This window comes from Myxocyprinus asiaticus, chromosome 45 (assembly GCF_019703515.2).
Source record: "Myxocyprinus asiaticus isolate MX2 ecotype Aquarium Trade chromosome 45, UBuf_Myxa_2, whole genome shotgun sequence".
Classification (NCBI taxonomy): Eukaryota; Metazoa; Chordata; class Actinopteri; order Cypriniformes; family Catostomidae; genus Myxocyprinus; species Myxocyprinus asiaticus.
The window spans coordinates 20,548,983-20,565,885 of record NC_059388.1 but is presented as its reverse complement, the minus strand read 5'-3'; positions in this window follow the sequence as shown (position 1 = coordinate 20,565,885).

Genomic DNA, 16,903 nt, shown 5'->3' with positions numbered 1-16,903 from the left:
CTATTTGTCTCTAGGAGGTTTTCTGCCATTGTTTGTATCACAGTCTCCTAAGCCAGATCTTTGCCATAGTATTGCATTCAGTACAAATCAAGCCACCATTAGTGACCTTGTTGAGATTATCATGCATATAATGTCTACTACATTAGTAGTACATTAATAGTATGAAACGTCTTCATTTCGGCCAAAATACAGGGCAACCCTAGTTGCTGACATGTCTTTGGAGGGTGGAGATTTTGAGACAGGACATGTAGTTGGGATGGAGGCAGTCTAATTCAGTGGCTAAGTCTAATGGGAGTCAGCAAAATGGCTGAACATACTTACACTACCTTTAATATCATCATTAATCACAATTTTTTTTTTTTTTTTTACATCTAGGAAATCTAGGGGGACAGAAAATAGAATCCAAGGAAATTAATTTTGGCCATGGCTACAGTAGTCAAGAAGTGCTGACAAACATCATAACGTGTAGGTTGCTCTAAAGTTCTCTATCCTTCAAAGAGAGGCTGCATTTGGTATTCAAGCAGCAATTTATTTCACCTCCAGATGAGTTTCTCTCGTGTTCCTGCGTGTTCAGAAACAGCACTGTGTGCGTAGAAGCTATTATCCTCGGTCTGTTCAATTATTGATTGGTGAGTGCCACAGGGTGAACGAAAGCATGGTATACGAAGACCAAATAAATCTCTGTTTGGACTTTTTAGGCTGTGCCTTCGACTCCCTGGACTTCTAACGGTAATGAGGATGCTAAAACCACAATTACTTGTCACATCAGGAAGAAATCAAACTTGTGGTTCCAAATTTGAGGTGTCAAAAGAATTTTCCAATGCTGGAACAATGTATTCTCTGCCAGACTCAATAGTTTGAGTGGAGTATGCTTCCATAATGTATGTACAATGCTGCAACACCTTTTTAACCTAGAGTTGGTTATGGTCCATGGCTATAATTTACAGAGTTAAACATTTTCTCATTGGACATTTTTTGGAAAGACGCATTTTCAATGTTGCATAGGCTGAAAGATCAACATCAAGGTAAACAACAGTAAACATACTGTACGTCTTCATTTGTAAATTAAATATCACATCTACCTTGTTTAGGTTCCATTACAACATCTAGGACAAGCTGTGTCCAGTACCGACTATTCCAAAAGGAAGTTTTTTTTGACAGGATTTGAATGATATTTCAAGAGTGATTGAGCTGCCAGCAGCTTCCCTCAGGTCCCTCACAGCCTCTGAAGCAGCTTTTATTTCTTTCATAAAACTGGGCAGATTTATCTATTATTAACTCTGCTCCTCATAGCAGCCACATTTTTATGTATTGCTGAGACAGGGTTAAATGATTTTCAGTTAATTAGCTTGCCTGCAGGTTATTGATTTTCCTCCAGAAGGCAGCGGAGCTCCAAACCGAGGCCTCTGAACAGCTTCAGTGCTGTCTCTCTGATCATGGCTGCATGGAAGGGTAGCCGGTCTGATGCTGAGAGACATCGCCGATGCACCTACACTACACTGTTTCACAAGAAATTTGAGCATAATGAAGTGGTTTAATACAATGAGTCACAAACCTTCAGGAAATCTAGAATCTTCTGCAGAGGCTGCAATTTCGGTGAGATGCTCTCACAATACAAAACACTCACATTAAAGCATTTTAAGTTGTTGGTGTTGCTGAGAAGTTAAATCACTTGAATCTTCTACCACTGTAGCAGCACAAGGACTCGAATGTGATGTGTGTATGCCCAATGGGCTCATGAAACAAGCAAATTGAAGGTCTACTGCTGCATATAGTAGAGAACTGAATAGGTCTGCAACATAACTATGGTAAGAGCCTACAGTATATGCTCTAATCAATACAGTATTGTCCAATAAATCACAAATCTATTCATTCCCCATTTGAAGTTTTGAATGTCTTGAGATGAAATTGCTGAGGAAAAGGCTTGTATTTTGTGTACTAGGCCTTTAACATCACACTTATCTTAAGACTGTCAAGTTTGAATGTTGGCTGAGTACAGCTGAATCCAGTTAGCACCGTTAAAAAGACCAGCATTGCTGGTCACCAACATACACTATATGGCCAAAAGTATTGAGTTTGGTTTCTCTATTAATTCCACCGAAGACAAATCATAATGCAACTCCAAATAATGGCATTCTAGGGCATTTTGTGCTTCCAACTTTGTGGCAACAGTTTGGGGATGGCCATTTTCGTTTCAAGCATGATAAAGCACCTGTGCACAAATCGAGGTCCATAAAGAAATGGTTTACTGCACCTGAACCTCATTGAACATATTTGGGATGAATTGGGAGGAATTGGAATGCCAGTCCACTGTGAGCTAGGCCACTGAGAGCCAGGCCACTGATGGTCTTACTGATGGTCTTGTGTCTGAATGGGAGAAAATCCATACAGCTTTGTTACTACATATAGTATAATGAAGAGCCTTCTCAGAAGATTGGAAGCTGCTTTTGCAGCAGAGCAGGAATTGATGCCTATGGATGTGAAATTAAAATATCATCAAGCACAAATGGTGTCAAAAAACTTTTGGCAACTTAGTATATGTTGTGTTTTGGATACTAATGTGCTGGTGTCCCCAATAGGCTTCTTAACCAGCTCAACCAGCAAGACTTTCTTGGTCAATCAGCTTCACCAGAAAACTATGCTGATCCACCAGCTAGACAAGCACCAAATCAGAATGTGTCAGTCTGGTCATGGAAATTCATGCTGTTCTATGCTGGTCTTTTCAGCAGGGATGGCTCTAATTTGGAGAACATATTAAACAACATACTGAGCTGGTATTGTTTCCCGATCCCATTTCCTGTCCTTTTCCCACTATAGCATCAACATACTGAAAGGATGTGAAGAGACTGGATTGCATGATTTTTAAGTATACTGCAAAATATTTAAATATATACAGTACCAGTGTATAAGTGGTTTGAGAGTGTAGGGTGACCAAATAGATTGCATCATTTGCAGTGTGTTATGGAGTTGGGCAGTCGCTGTCAGGCTCTTTTGCCACAGTTCTCTTATTGGTGAGTTTATACCTTAGGATCATGGGTAGTGTAATTTTTCTACCAGGAATTGCACCATTAAAGGTTTATTCCGGGTTCAATACAAGTTAAGCTCAACTGACAGCATTTGTAGCCTTATGTTGATTACCGCAAAATAAATTTCAAAGCGAAAATCTTGGTTATAATGAGGCACTTACAATGCAAGTGAATGGGGCCAATCCGTAAATGTTAAAATACTCACTGTTTTAAAAATAAGGCCACAGGATGTAAACAATATGCGCGTTAACATGATTTTAGTGTGATAAAATCGCTAACTAACCTTTTCTGTGTAAAGTTATCCAACTTTACAACTTGGTTGCCATGAAGTAACTCCGTAAACACTAAAACCCTATTAGCTCAAATAACAGAAGAATTTTTAACAGAAGAATTAAAGTGCTTTTATAAAAATATAAGCTTCGTATTTCTGCGTTTAAACCTCCAAAAATTGGCCCATTTCACTTCCACTGTAAGTGTCTCAATGTAACCTAATTTTTTACTTTTTTTAATGAAAAGGAGGCACGAGTTGAATTACATTTTTGTGGTAATCAACATTATGCCACAAATGTTGTCAAGTAAGCTGAACTTGTTTGAATCCAGAAAAGTCCTTTAAACAATTTATTTATTTTTCTTTGAAAAATGCTGAACTAACGTGGACTGATGGCTACAGCAGAAGCACATACCATCAATTAACAATCTCTAAGATCTTGGTAAGTATGTCTTTAAATGTTTATATGTTATCATTGATAAACAATTGCGCTATGTAAAAAATGACTTAGATTTTTACTTCTGGAACCAGACAATTGCACTCTATTGAGTCCCTGACTGTGATTGGCTTAAACTGAGATGATATCACATCAACGCTGACAGAGCTGTCTGAGGGCGAAAAAAGTGCTTGTCCTTTTCAGACAACAGACTCCAAATGGTGAGGCTAGCTTTAAGCTGAGTCTATTATGTGCCTCATCAATGTTTCAGACCTGAGTAATGAAGTTGAATGTCTTAAAGTCTCACACACAGCTGTTATCATGTATCTAACACACACATACGAGCACACACACAATGCGAGGATGAATTATGGCAACACCCCCAGTTGACTTCCATTTGAATTGGGCTCTCTGACAAACATAAATTATGTTAATAGAATGAAATAAAAAACACTTTATTCCAAAGGTTTCAGTACTTTGAAATGTCAGGGTGATTTAGTGTGCTACCTGCAGAGAACTCTGAATCTTAAGTCAGAACGCTAAAATATTAAAACAAGAAATTTGCGCACTCTCCCGAGGTGCTGGAAAGGTGGGTGAAAAATGAAAAACGCATGAGCGTGTCTCCCAGGTGGACTTTTTCCATCCATTAATTGATCCGAGTGCCAAATATAGCTCCACGTAAGAGCGTGGAATACTGGAGATACAGAAACTTATTTAACTCTGCTTTCATGAGAAGAATTGCCATTAGCTCTGTTTTTTGTCCTGTTGCCTCAGTCAAGTGCTTAGTCAATGTTATCTAAATGCCAAATTATAATTATCATCCAAATTAGCCATTTGATTTAAAAGAAGTTGATTAACTCTCAAGGTTATTACACTAAGGGGGTTATCTGGAGAGGGCTCTCAGGAAACAGCATTTTCTTCTATTATTCTTGTCCAGATGAGAAACAAGAAGGACGTTTGCATCCAAATTGGAGGAGAGGTCCCAATGCTACCTCAACATTCTCTGTGTACAATGTGAGGGGAGCCAGGATGCTAAGCAGCTAAATTAAGCAGAAATAGAATATTAATTGAACAGTTCCATTGTTGCTGTGGCAAACTGTCAATTGATTGGCCCTTCAAGGCCCGATCCTCCCCTCTTTATGGGTGCTCCTCAGGCAAATGCATTTACTTTAGAGGACAATGCGAGAGAAGAGAATAAGGTGGTGAACGGCAAGCAGGAGAGAGAGGGAAAGGGTGCAGGGGCTTGGTCATGGTGTTCAATTACAGCAGCCAGGAGAATAAATCAATTTCATTTAAATTGCTTATGGTAATCACCTGCAATCCAATCACTAAAATCAGCATAGGATATCTGCTGACCCCAGCCAAGTCTAACAGTCCCAGAGCATCAACACTCCAAATCTCCTACTGAAACACATGTGTAAAGGTCTTGCTAGATTGGGTCAAGGTGTTGCCTTAGTGACAGTTATTATGGGATTCAGGAATGAGGTGAGAGCAGAGACAGTGTAAAGGACAAAGGGACGGACCACTCATAGAAAAACTAATGGGAGAAATCATAACACTCAATATTGTGGCTGTAGAATTGATGGGTCATTACGGCGAAATCTGTACCATTTTCATTTCAAAAAGGTGATTTTTAAAGTAAATTTCTGTATGATTTAAAAAAAATTGTCAGACAAAGAATGTCATTAATTTTTAATAAATTGCACTGTGCCATCTTAAGCAAAGTTTTACGTTTTTAATAAACACAGGTGAGCTAAAACATTATGACCACTCACAGGTAAAGTGAATAACGTTGATCATCTCCTAACAAAGCCTTTATGTCAAGGTCAGGGTAGATTAGATTGTTAGCGAACAATCAGTTCTTGTAGTCAACTTGTTGAATGCAGGAGAAATGGGCAGATGTAAAGACCTGAGAGACTTTGACAAGGGCTAAATTGTTATGACCAGGCGACTGGGTCTCTGAAATGGCAAGGCTTGTGGGATGCTCCCTGTCAGAATTGGTGAGTACCTACCAACAGTGGTGCGAGGAGGGACAAACCACAAATCGGCGACAGGGTGTTGGGCGCCAAAGGCTCATCGATGTATGAGGGTGACAAAGGCTATCCCATCTGGTCCAAACCGACAGAAGTTCAACTGTAACACAAGTCTCAGAAAATTTTAATGATGGTTATGGGAAGAATGTGTCACAACACACAGTGCATCGCACCCTGCTGCATATGGGGCTGCGTAGCCGCAGACCGGACAGAGTGCCCATGATGACCCCTGTCCACCGTTGAAAGCACCTACAATGGGCACGCAAGCGTCGGAACTGGAACTTGGAGCAGTGGAAGAAGGTCGCCTGGTCCGATGAGTCCCTTTTTCTTTAACTTCCCATGGACGGCTGTGTATGTGTGCACCATTTACCTGGGGAAGTGATGGCACCTGCATGCACTGTGGGAAGACGACAAGGAGGGAGTGTGATGCTCTGGGCAATGTTCTGCTGGGAAACCCTGGGTCCGGCCATTCATGTGGACATCAATTTGACACATGCCACCTACCTAAACATCGCTGCAGACCAGGTACACCCCTTCATGGCAATGGTTTTCCCTGAAGGCAGTGGCCTCTTTCAGCAGGATAATGAATGGCATCATTTTTATTTCACCAGAACTTGAATTTGAAAAAGCCTCCAAATTCATGATCTTGAAAAAAGACTGTGTAATTTTGATGTTGCTGTTAATTTTACATTTTTGAAAATAATTTGTGTGAATTCACCTAAAAAAAATTCTGGTTGTGAAATTTTTGTTTTTATTATTCAAGTGGTGGATTTCAGGTTGTGAAATTCAGGTATCAATATTGAGGTTGTTGAAAACAGGTTGAGAAATTCAGGTGTCAAAATTCGAGGATGACATCTGGGAATGCAAGGAAGAGTAAACGAGCATCAGTGTAATCTCTCTCTTGGACAATCACAAAGCGATGGAAACAGCTCAAAATTCATTTTAAATGAATGAATGAATGGATATATAAATATATGAATGGCCTGTATTCTTCATGGCATGGATTCAACAAGGTGCTGGAAACATTCCTTGGGGATTCTGCTCCACACCATATCCTGTATACACCGATCAGCCACAACATTAAAACCACCTGCCTAATATTGTGTAGGTCCCCCTTGTGCAAAAACAGTGCCAACCTGCATCTCAGAATAGCATTCTGAGATGCTATTCTTCTCACAACAATTGTACAGAGCGGTTATCTGAGTTACCGTAGACTTTGTCAGTTCGAACCAGTCTGGCCATTCTCTGTTGACCTCTCTCATCAACAAGGCGTTTCCATCCGCAGGCTGGTTTGAGTATTTCTGTAACTGCTGATCTCCTGGGATTTTCACACACAACAGTTTCTACAATTTACTCAGAATGGTGGCAAAAACTGGATGTTTTTTGTTTTTGCCACCACTGGATGTTTTTTGTTTTTGCCACCATTCTGAGTAAATTGTAGAAACTGTTGTGTGTGTAAATCCCAGGAGATCAGCAGTTACAGAAATACTCAAACCAGCCCATCTGGCACCAACAATCATCCATGCGATTATCTAATCAGCCAATCGTGTGGCAGCAGTACAGTGTATAAAATCATGCAGATACGGGTCAGGAGCATCAGTTAATGTTCACATCAACCATCAGAATGGGGAAAAAAATGTGATCTCAGTGATTTGGACCGTGGCATAATTTTTGGTGCCAGATGGGCTGGTTTGAGTATTTCTATTACTGCTGATCTCCTGGGATTTTCACACACAACAGTCTCTAGAAATTACTCAGAATGGTGCCAAAAACTAAAAATATCCCGTAAGAGGCAGATCTGTGGATGGAAATGTCTTGTTGATGAGAGAGGTCAACAGAGAATGGCCACAAAAGAACTGACAAAGTCTACGGTAACTCAGATAACTGTTCTGTACAATTGTGGTGAGAAGAATATCATCTCAGAATGCTATTCTGAGATGCGGGTTGGCGCTGTTTTAGCAGCACGAGGAGGACCTACACAATATTAGGCAGGTGGTTTTAATGTTGTGGCTGATAGGTGTATATGTACTCTATTTATATATAAAAGTATTACACTGGCGATTTACTGCTCTGACAAGTGTAATCGCCATTTTCCATACAAACCAATGTCCCATGTTAACATGGGCATGTTACCCTGTGAAACCGTTAAAATCGATCTTAAACTGTGTCAAATTCATTACAACAGACATCGATGAAAGAATGCAGTTTAATATACCTACATTTTTAATAATGTGCAAAATGTCTTTTCTTTGCTCCATGGCAATTCACATTGAACAAATCTGCTGAAAAGGCAATTAAATATACTGTAAACTGACATTATATTTTTTATTATGTGTTAAAATCATGACATAGTCTGGCTGTTATGAACTCAACATTGTCCTATGTGCAGTGTAATTGTATGCGACTCCATTGTGTTTTATATATATATATATATATATATATATATATATATATATATATATACAATGCTTGAAATTGCCAAAAAACTGAAGATTTCATACAAAGGTGACAAGGACAGAAAGAGATGTGGAAGGCCAGATGTACAACTAAACAAGAGGATAAGCACATCAGAGTCTCTAGTTTGAGAAATAGATGCCTCATGTCCTCAGCTGACAGCTTCATTGAATTCTACCCGCTCAACACCAGTTTCAAGTACAACAGTAAAGAGAAGACTCAGGGGTGCAGCCCTTATGGGAAGAATTGCAAAGAAAAAGCCACTTTTGAAACAGAAAAACAAAAAGAAAAGGTTAGAGTGGGCAAAGAAACACTGACATTGGTACAACAGATAATTGGAAAGAGTGTTATGGATCTTAACCCCATTGAGCTTTAATGGGATCAGCTATACTGTAAGGTGCGTGAGAAGTGCCCGACAAGACAGCCACATCTATGGCAAGTGCTACAGAAAGCGTGGGGTGATATGTCACCTGAGTATCTGGACAAAATGACAGCTAGAATGCCAAGTATCTGCAAAGCTGTCATTGCTGTAGTGGAGGATTTTTTGATGAGAACTCTTTGAAGTAGTTTTCAAATTGTAATAGTAATTTTCACGTTATTAATGTCCTGACTATACATTGTGATCAGTTGAATGCCACTTTGGTGAATAAAAGTACCAATTTCTTTCCATATAAGCAAAATCTGTACATTATTTCAAACTTTTGGCTGCCAGTGTGTGTGTATATAATTTGCTCATAATTTAAATTGCAGCATTACCTTTTTTTTCCCCCCAGTGTCAAAAACGACTCGTTCAATGATCTGTTCTAAAAGATTCATTCTAAACTCCTCCTTTCAGAGAGCCTACTCTGCTCTGATTGGTCAGATGTTCCAGTCTGTTGTGACTGGTCAACCGCTTATTGTAGTGTTTGAGGGCGGGTCAAAGCTGTTTGAGAGCAGCCAATGAAGACCAGAGGTGGGTTTTTTGTTACCAAATTACATAGGTTAGTACAGGAAGTTAGTCTGAAATTACTAACGACTCGTTCCAGGTGTTCAGAATCGGTTCTTTCTTTTGGGAGTCAATAACTCCATTTGTTGTGCACTTTGATTTTTGAAACTTTGCAGACTTTTTTACATTCACAAACAGCTATATAACACACTACATGAAAGGTAATATTTGAAAAACAATAATAGATGCTCTTTAAGCAATATCACACAAGCAAAAGTGCGATATGGCCCTATATTGGCAGTGCTGTGACTGCTGAAAATTTTCACTTTAGAACTAAGTTATTGGAGAAACAAGTATGTGCATCAAATCAAAATCATGTCACTTTTATTGTCACACAACCATATACACAAGTGCAACAGTGGGTGAAAGTCTTGGGTGCAGTTCCGAGCAACATAGCTGTCATGACAGTGATGAGACATATACCAATTAACAATAAACACCAGATTTACACAACACAATTTACATATCTAATATACATATAATTACACAACACAATAATAATATACAATGTACAGTATACAATACACACAATATAGAAAACACATACACATAATATAGAATACACATACAATACAAATAGTATATATAAAATATACAGTAGGTTGTATTATACTGTACTGACGTTCAGGCTGTCGATTGATAGTCAGTTGCCAGTGTGTTGTTAAGAGAGAATATAATTTATGACAGTCTGGTGTGAGATAAAAAGATTAATAAAGTGCAGTGCTGATGTATATTGATTGTGCGAGATCAAGAGTTCAAAAGTCTGATTGCTTGGGAGAAGAAGCTGTCATGGAAATCGGCTGGTGCGGGTCCTGATGCTGCGATACCGCCTGCCTGATGGTAGCAGTGAGAGCAGCACATGGCTCGGGTGGCTGGAGTCTCTGATGATCCTCCAAGCTTTTTTCACACACCTCCTGGTATATATGTCCTGGAGGGAGAGAAGCTCACCTCCGATGATGTGTCTGGCAGTTCGCACCACACTTTGCAGGGCTTTGCGGTTGTGGGTGGTGCTATTGCCGTACCAGGCAGTGATGCAGCCAGTCAGGATGCTCTCTACAGTGCTGGTGTAGAACCATGTGAGGATGTGGTGGTTCATCCCAAATTCTTCAGCCGTCTCAGGAAGAAGAGGCACTGATGAGCCTTCTTCACAATGGCCTCAGTGTAGATGGACCATGTGAGTTCCATGTGATGTAGACACCGAGGAACTTGAAGCTGCTGACTCTCTCCACCGGTGCTCTGTTGATGGTGATGGGGCTGTGTTCTCTGTCTTTTCTCCTGAAGTCCACCACAAGCTCCTTGGTCTTGCTGATGTTGAGGAAGAGGTAGTGCTCCTGACACCAGCGTGTCAGAGTGTGCACCTCCTCTCTGTAGGCTGTTTCATCATTGTCAGTGATCAGACCTACCACCGTCGTATCATCAGCAAACTTAATGATGGCATTGGAGCTGTGTGTTGCCACACAGTCATGTGTGTACAAGGAATACAAAAGTGGGCTCAGAACACAGCCCTGCGGGGCTCCAGTGTTGAGGGTCAGTGATGAGGAGATGTTGCTGCCCCTTCTAACCACCTGGCATCTGATTGACAGGAAGTCCAGGATCCAGCTGCACAGCGAGCTGTTTAAGCCCAGAGCCCGGAGTTTCACATAAAGCTTGGAGGGCACTATGGTGTTGAATGCTGAGCTACAGTCTACAAACAGCATTCTCACATAAGTGTTCCTTTTTTCCAGGTGGGAGAGAGCAGTGTGTAGTGTAGTGTAGTGGAGCGGTTGTTGCGGTAAGCAAACTGCAGTGAGTCCAGTGAGGCAGGCAGCACAGAGCAGATGTAATCTCTGATTAGCCTCTCAAAGCATATGCTGATGATGGAGGTCAGAGCAACAGGACGCCAGTCATTTAAGCAAGTGATTTTGGATTGCTTTGGTACAGGCACAATGGTGGACGTTTTGAAGCATGTGGGTCTACAGACAAGGAGAGGGATAGGTTGAAAATGTCCGTAAAAACACCAGCCAGTTGGTTCGCGCACACTCTGATGACACGGCCCAGAATGCCATCTGGACCCACGGCTTTACAGATATTCACCCATCGGAAGGATCAGGTTACATCCGCTACAGAGACGAAGAGTGAACTAACCTCTGTAGCTTCGGCCGCGAGAGCTCTCTCCACGAGGGCGGTGTTGTTTCCCTCGAAACGAGCATAAAAAGTATTTAGCTCATCCAGGAGAGAAGCAGCCGTGTTCACGGTGGAGTTTTTATTCCCTTTGTCGTCCGTGATGATATTAATTCCTTGCCACATGCTTCTAGAGTCTGTGGTGTTGAACTGCCCTTCAATCTTGTCCCTGTACTGGCGTTTTGCTGCTCTGATAGTTTTGCGGAGGGCATAACTGGCTTGTTTATGCTCCTCCGCGTTCCCAGAATTAAAAGCGGAGGTCCACGCATTAAGTGCCACATGAACATCGCTATTAATCCATGGTTTCTGGTTGGGGTAGATCCGTATTGTTTTGGTCGGAACAACATCCTCTACGCACTTTCTGATGAAACACGTTACGCTATCAGCGTAAACCTCGATGTCATCATCAGAGGCGGACCGGAACATCTCCCAGTCCGTGTGATCAAAACAGTCTTGTAGCGTAGAATCTGATTGGTCCGACCAGCACTGGATCATTCTGAGGGTGGGTGCTTCCTGTTTCAGTTTCTGCCTGTAAGCGGGCAGGAGGAGAACGGAAGAGTGGTCTGATTTGCCAAATGGTGGGCGGGGGAGGGATTTGTAGCCATCCCGGAAGGGAGAGTAGCAATGGTCCAAAACCCGCAGTTTCCTGCTCACTTATACTGTCATACAGTTCCTTGAGTGCCCGGTCTGTGGCGGTTTGTGGCAGGATGTACACAGCAGTGATAATGACCGCTGTGAATTCCCTCGGTAGCCAGAATGGTCGACACAGAAGCATGAGAAATTCCAGATCAGGAGAGCAGAAAGACTTGATAGAATGTATGTTCCTCTGATCACACCAGGATTTGTTGACCATAAAACATACACCATCACCTCTGCTTTTACCTGAGAGATCTTTCGCTCTGTCCGTTCCATGCACGGAGAACCCCGCGGGTTCGATGGCTGAATCTGGAATCTCAGCAGACATCCAAGTTTATGTAAGGCAGATAATGCAGCAGTCCCTTGTATCTCATTGGAAAGAGATCCACGCTCGCAGAGCTTGTTGTCCAGAGACTGAACATTTGCCAGTAGAATACTGGGTAGCAGGGGTCGATTTGCGCGACGTCTTACTCTGATGAGAACGCCGGCTCTATTTCCCCTTTTCCTTCTGCATTTCTGCGGCCGGGCAGTCCAGACAAAGGGCTCCGCTGGCGTGTTTGTAAACAGCGGGTCGGCATTGAGGAATTGGAAATCCGGTTTTCGGTGTGCTATTGCAGCACCAATGTCCAAAAGTGTTTGTCTATCGTATACAATAAGGCAGACAACATCCAAGACAAAAAACATAAGAACTGTAAACAAAACAAACAAAAAACTGCAATGTTGTGTCAGAGCTCGCAACGCAGCAGCCATACTCGGCGCCATCTTCAGTCATGTGTGTGTGTATGTGTGTGTGAGTGTGTGTTTGTGTGTGTGTGTGTGTGTGTGTGTGTGTGTAGAGAGAGAGAGAGAGAGAGAGAAAGATGGAGTGTCAGATTACCTCAGGAGAAATACAGGCTACTCTGGAAAAAGGCGGTGTGGTTGTTTCAAGGAGCACAATACGACGATACTTGAACAAAAATGAGCTGCATGGTCGAGTTGCCAGAAAGAAGCCTTTACTGCGCCAATGCCACAAAAGAGCCCGGTTACAATATGCCCGACAACACCTTGACACGCCTCACAGCTTCTGGCACACTGTAATTTGGAGTGACAAGACCAAAATAGAGCTTTATGGGCACAACCATAAGCACTATGTTTGGAGAGGAGTCAACAAGTATTGTGCTCCTTGAAACAACCACACCATCTTTTTCCAAAGCAGCCCTACTGAGGTTACCTGTGGGTTTTTCTTTGTATCCCAAACAATTCTTCTGGCAGTTGTGGCTGAAATCTTTCTTGGTCTACCTGACCTTGGCTTGGTATCAAGAGATCCCAGAATTTTCCACTTATTAATAAGTGATTGAACAGTACTGACTGGCATTTTAAAGGCTTTGGATATCTTTTTATATCCTTTTCCATCTTTATAAAGTTCCATTACCTTGTTACGCAGGTCTTTTGACAGTTCTTTTCTGCTCCCCATGGCTCAGTATCTAGCCTGCTCAGTGCATCCATGTGAGAGCTAACAAACTCATTGACTATTTATACACAGATACTAATTGCAATTTAAAAAGCCACAGGTGTGGGAAATTAAACTTTAATTGCCATTTAAACCTGTGTGTGTCACCTTGTGTGTCTGTAACAAGGCCAAACATTCAAGGGTATGTAAACTTTTGATCAGGGCCATTTGGGTGATTTCTGTTATCATTATGATTTAAAAAGGATCCAAACAACTATGTGATAATAAATGGCTTCATATGATCACTATCCTTAAATAAAAGACATGATCAGTCATATTTTTTTACATGATCAGTCATATTTTCAAAATCAATGCCAAAAGTTCACAATTTCTGCCAGGGTATGCAAAATTTTGAGCACAACTGTGTATATATATATATATATATATATATATATATATATATATATATATATATATATATATATAAACCTTTCAAAAAAAGAAACGTCCCTTTTTCAGGACACTGTATTTTAAAGATAATTTTGTAAAAATCCAGATAACTTTACAGATCTTTATTGTAAAGGGTTTAAACAATGCTTTCCATGCTTGTTCAATGAACCATAAACAATTAATGAACATGCACCTGTGGAACGGTCATTAAGACACTAACAGCTTACAGATGGTAGGCAATTAAGGTCACAGTTATAAAAACTTAGGACACTAAAGAGACCTTTCTACTGACTCTGAAAAACACCAATAGAGTCCCTGCTCATCTGCGTGAACATGCCTTAGGCATGCTGCATGGAGGCATGAGGACTGCAGATGTGGCCAGGGCAATAAATTGCAATATCCATACTGTGAGACACCTAAAACAGCACTACAGGGAGACAGGAAGGACAGCTGATGGTCCTCGCAGTGGCAGACTAAGTGTAACAACACCTGCACAGGATCAGTACATCCGAATATCACACCTTCGGCACACGTACAGGATGGCAACAACCACTGCCCGAGTTACACCAGGAACACACAATCCCTGCCAACTGTGCTCAGACTGTCCGCAATAGGCTGAGAGAGGCTGGACTGAGGGCTTGTAGGCCTGTTGTAAGGCAGGTCCTTACCAGACTTCACCGGCAACAACGTCGCCTATGGGCACAAACCCACCATTGCTAGACCAGACAGGACTGGCAAAAAGTGCTTTTCACTGGGGTGATGGTTGGACTCGCGTTTATCATCGAAGGAATGAGCGTTACACCAAGGCCTGTACTCCGGAGCGGGATCGATTTGGAGGTGGAGGGTCTGTCATGGTCTGGGGCGGTGTGTCACAGCATCATCGGACTGAGCTTGTTGTCATTGCAGGCAATCTCAATACTGTGTGTTACAGGGAAGACATCCTCCTCCCTCATGTGGTACCCTTCCTGCAGGCTCATCCAGACATGACCCTCCAACATGACAATGCCACCAGCCATACTGCTCGTTCTGTGCATGATTTCCTGCAAGACAGCAATGTCAGTGTTCTGCCATGGCCAGCGAAGAGTCCGGATCTCAATCCCATTGAGCACGTCTGGGACCTGTTGGATTGGAGGGTGAGGACTAGGGCCATTCCCCCACAGAAATGTCTGGGAACTTGCAAATGCCTTGGTGGAAGAGTGGGGTAACATTTCACAGCAAAAAACTGACAAATCTGGTGCAGTCCATGAGGAGGAGTTGCACTGCAGTAATTAATGCAGCTGGTGGCCACACCAGATACTGACTATTACTTTTGATTTTGACCCCCTCCCCTTTGTTCAGGGACACATTATTCCATGTCTGTGAAACTTGTGCAGTTTATGTCTTAGTTGTCGAATCTTTTTATGTTCATACAAATATGTTTGCTGAAAATAAAAGCAGTTGAAAGTGAGAGGATGTTTCTTTTTTGCTGAGTTTATATATACTGTATATATATATATATATATATGTGTTCGACCATTTTTGATCACACAATCAATACTTCTAAAATTTTATTTATTTTATTATCTTTTTTTTGGTTTGTTTGTTTGTTTTGTTTTTTGCAGAATTGCAGTTAAAATGAGGCCTTTTGTTTATTCGTTTCCACTGGTAAATGTTGTTGTGCTGTGTAGTCTTGTGGGGGTGGAATGCCACTGTGTCCTGCCAGACATGGGTGGAATGTTGTTATGGACCATGCACGACACGGACTGTCTCCAGGACGTGAGCAGGTGGCAAGTGGGGTGGCAAAGCTCATTTTTAGGTTGGGTGCTGCAACCCCGTGCCACCCTTCTGGCCCCGCCCCTGCTCCACCTCGCAACTTACAGGACTTGAAGTATCTGCTGCTAATATCTTGGTGCCAGATACCACAGGACACCTTCAGGGGTCTTGTAGAGTCCATGCCTTGGCAGGTCGGTACTGTTTTGGCAGCACACGGAGGGCCGACAGCATATTAGGCAGGTGGTCATAATGTTTTGGCTCATCAGTGTATGTTGGGTTATAGCTATGCTTTTAAAAAAGTAACAGGGTTGACCATTTTACAGTTCATTTCGCCATTACTAGATTTATGCTGAAGGTCATGACAATACAATATGTTTATTAAAAAGAGAATTTAATGCTGATATTTCTACTAATATTCACTTTTAACTATCAGTTGTTTTCGTACAAAATCATTGTAACAGCGACTGTTGTAACATTGTAATAGCTGTGTATTTATGGAATTATACACATATATTTTATATATTTTAATAAAATGGAGTAATGATGGTAACAGGGTTGACAAAACTTTGAGGACACAACTTTAAGACATTAAAAAAATATATTATGCCCACTAAAACAGAAATATATAGAGGCAGAATAAATACTAAGTACCAATTTTTGCATCCATGTTTGTTTGTTTGTTTCAATCAAATTGTGCATATTTGCTAATAACCTAGGTAAAGTTGGAAATACAGGGCTGGAGGCAGGCCAAAAGACATTCTCATAAAGTAAAATAATGGGAAAAAAAACATTTAAAAATTAAGTTAATGGATTTTTGCTGATGTGTTAAGAAAATTGCCTAAAATAACACGTTGTAAAAGTTGGTATCAGTTATTCATGATTAATGTTTACACATTTATTAATGAGGGTCACAAATGGGACAGATTTTACGGAATGACCCTGATATAGTTTGTTTACTCGCATATGTGCATTAACTGGACCAGCCTTTAAAATATTTATATATATTTTTAGCATGCTTTGAGCTAAAGAAGCAAAATTGATGATACCATTTTTGTCAGATTTGTTTGCTGATTGGTTACTGAAATGTAATCTTAACCAACGCATTTAGGAACTTTTACCTACAGTACATAGAAAATAGCTGCCAAGGGGCATTACCAAGATGGCCGGCAAGGGTTTTTATTTGTTATAAAAAAAAATTATCCCCTTTTCTTCCAGTTTGGAATGCCCAATTCCCACTACTTAGTAGGTCCTCGTGGTGGTGCGGTTACTCACCT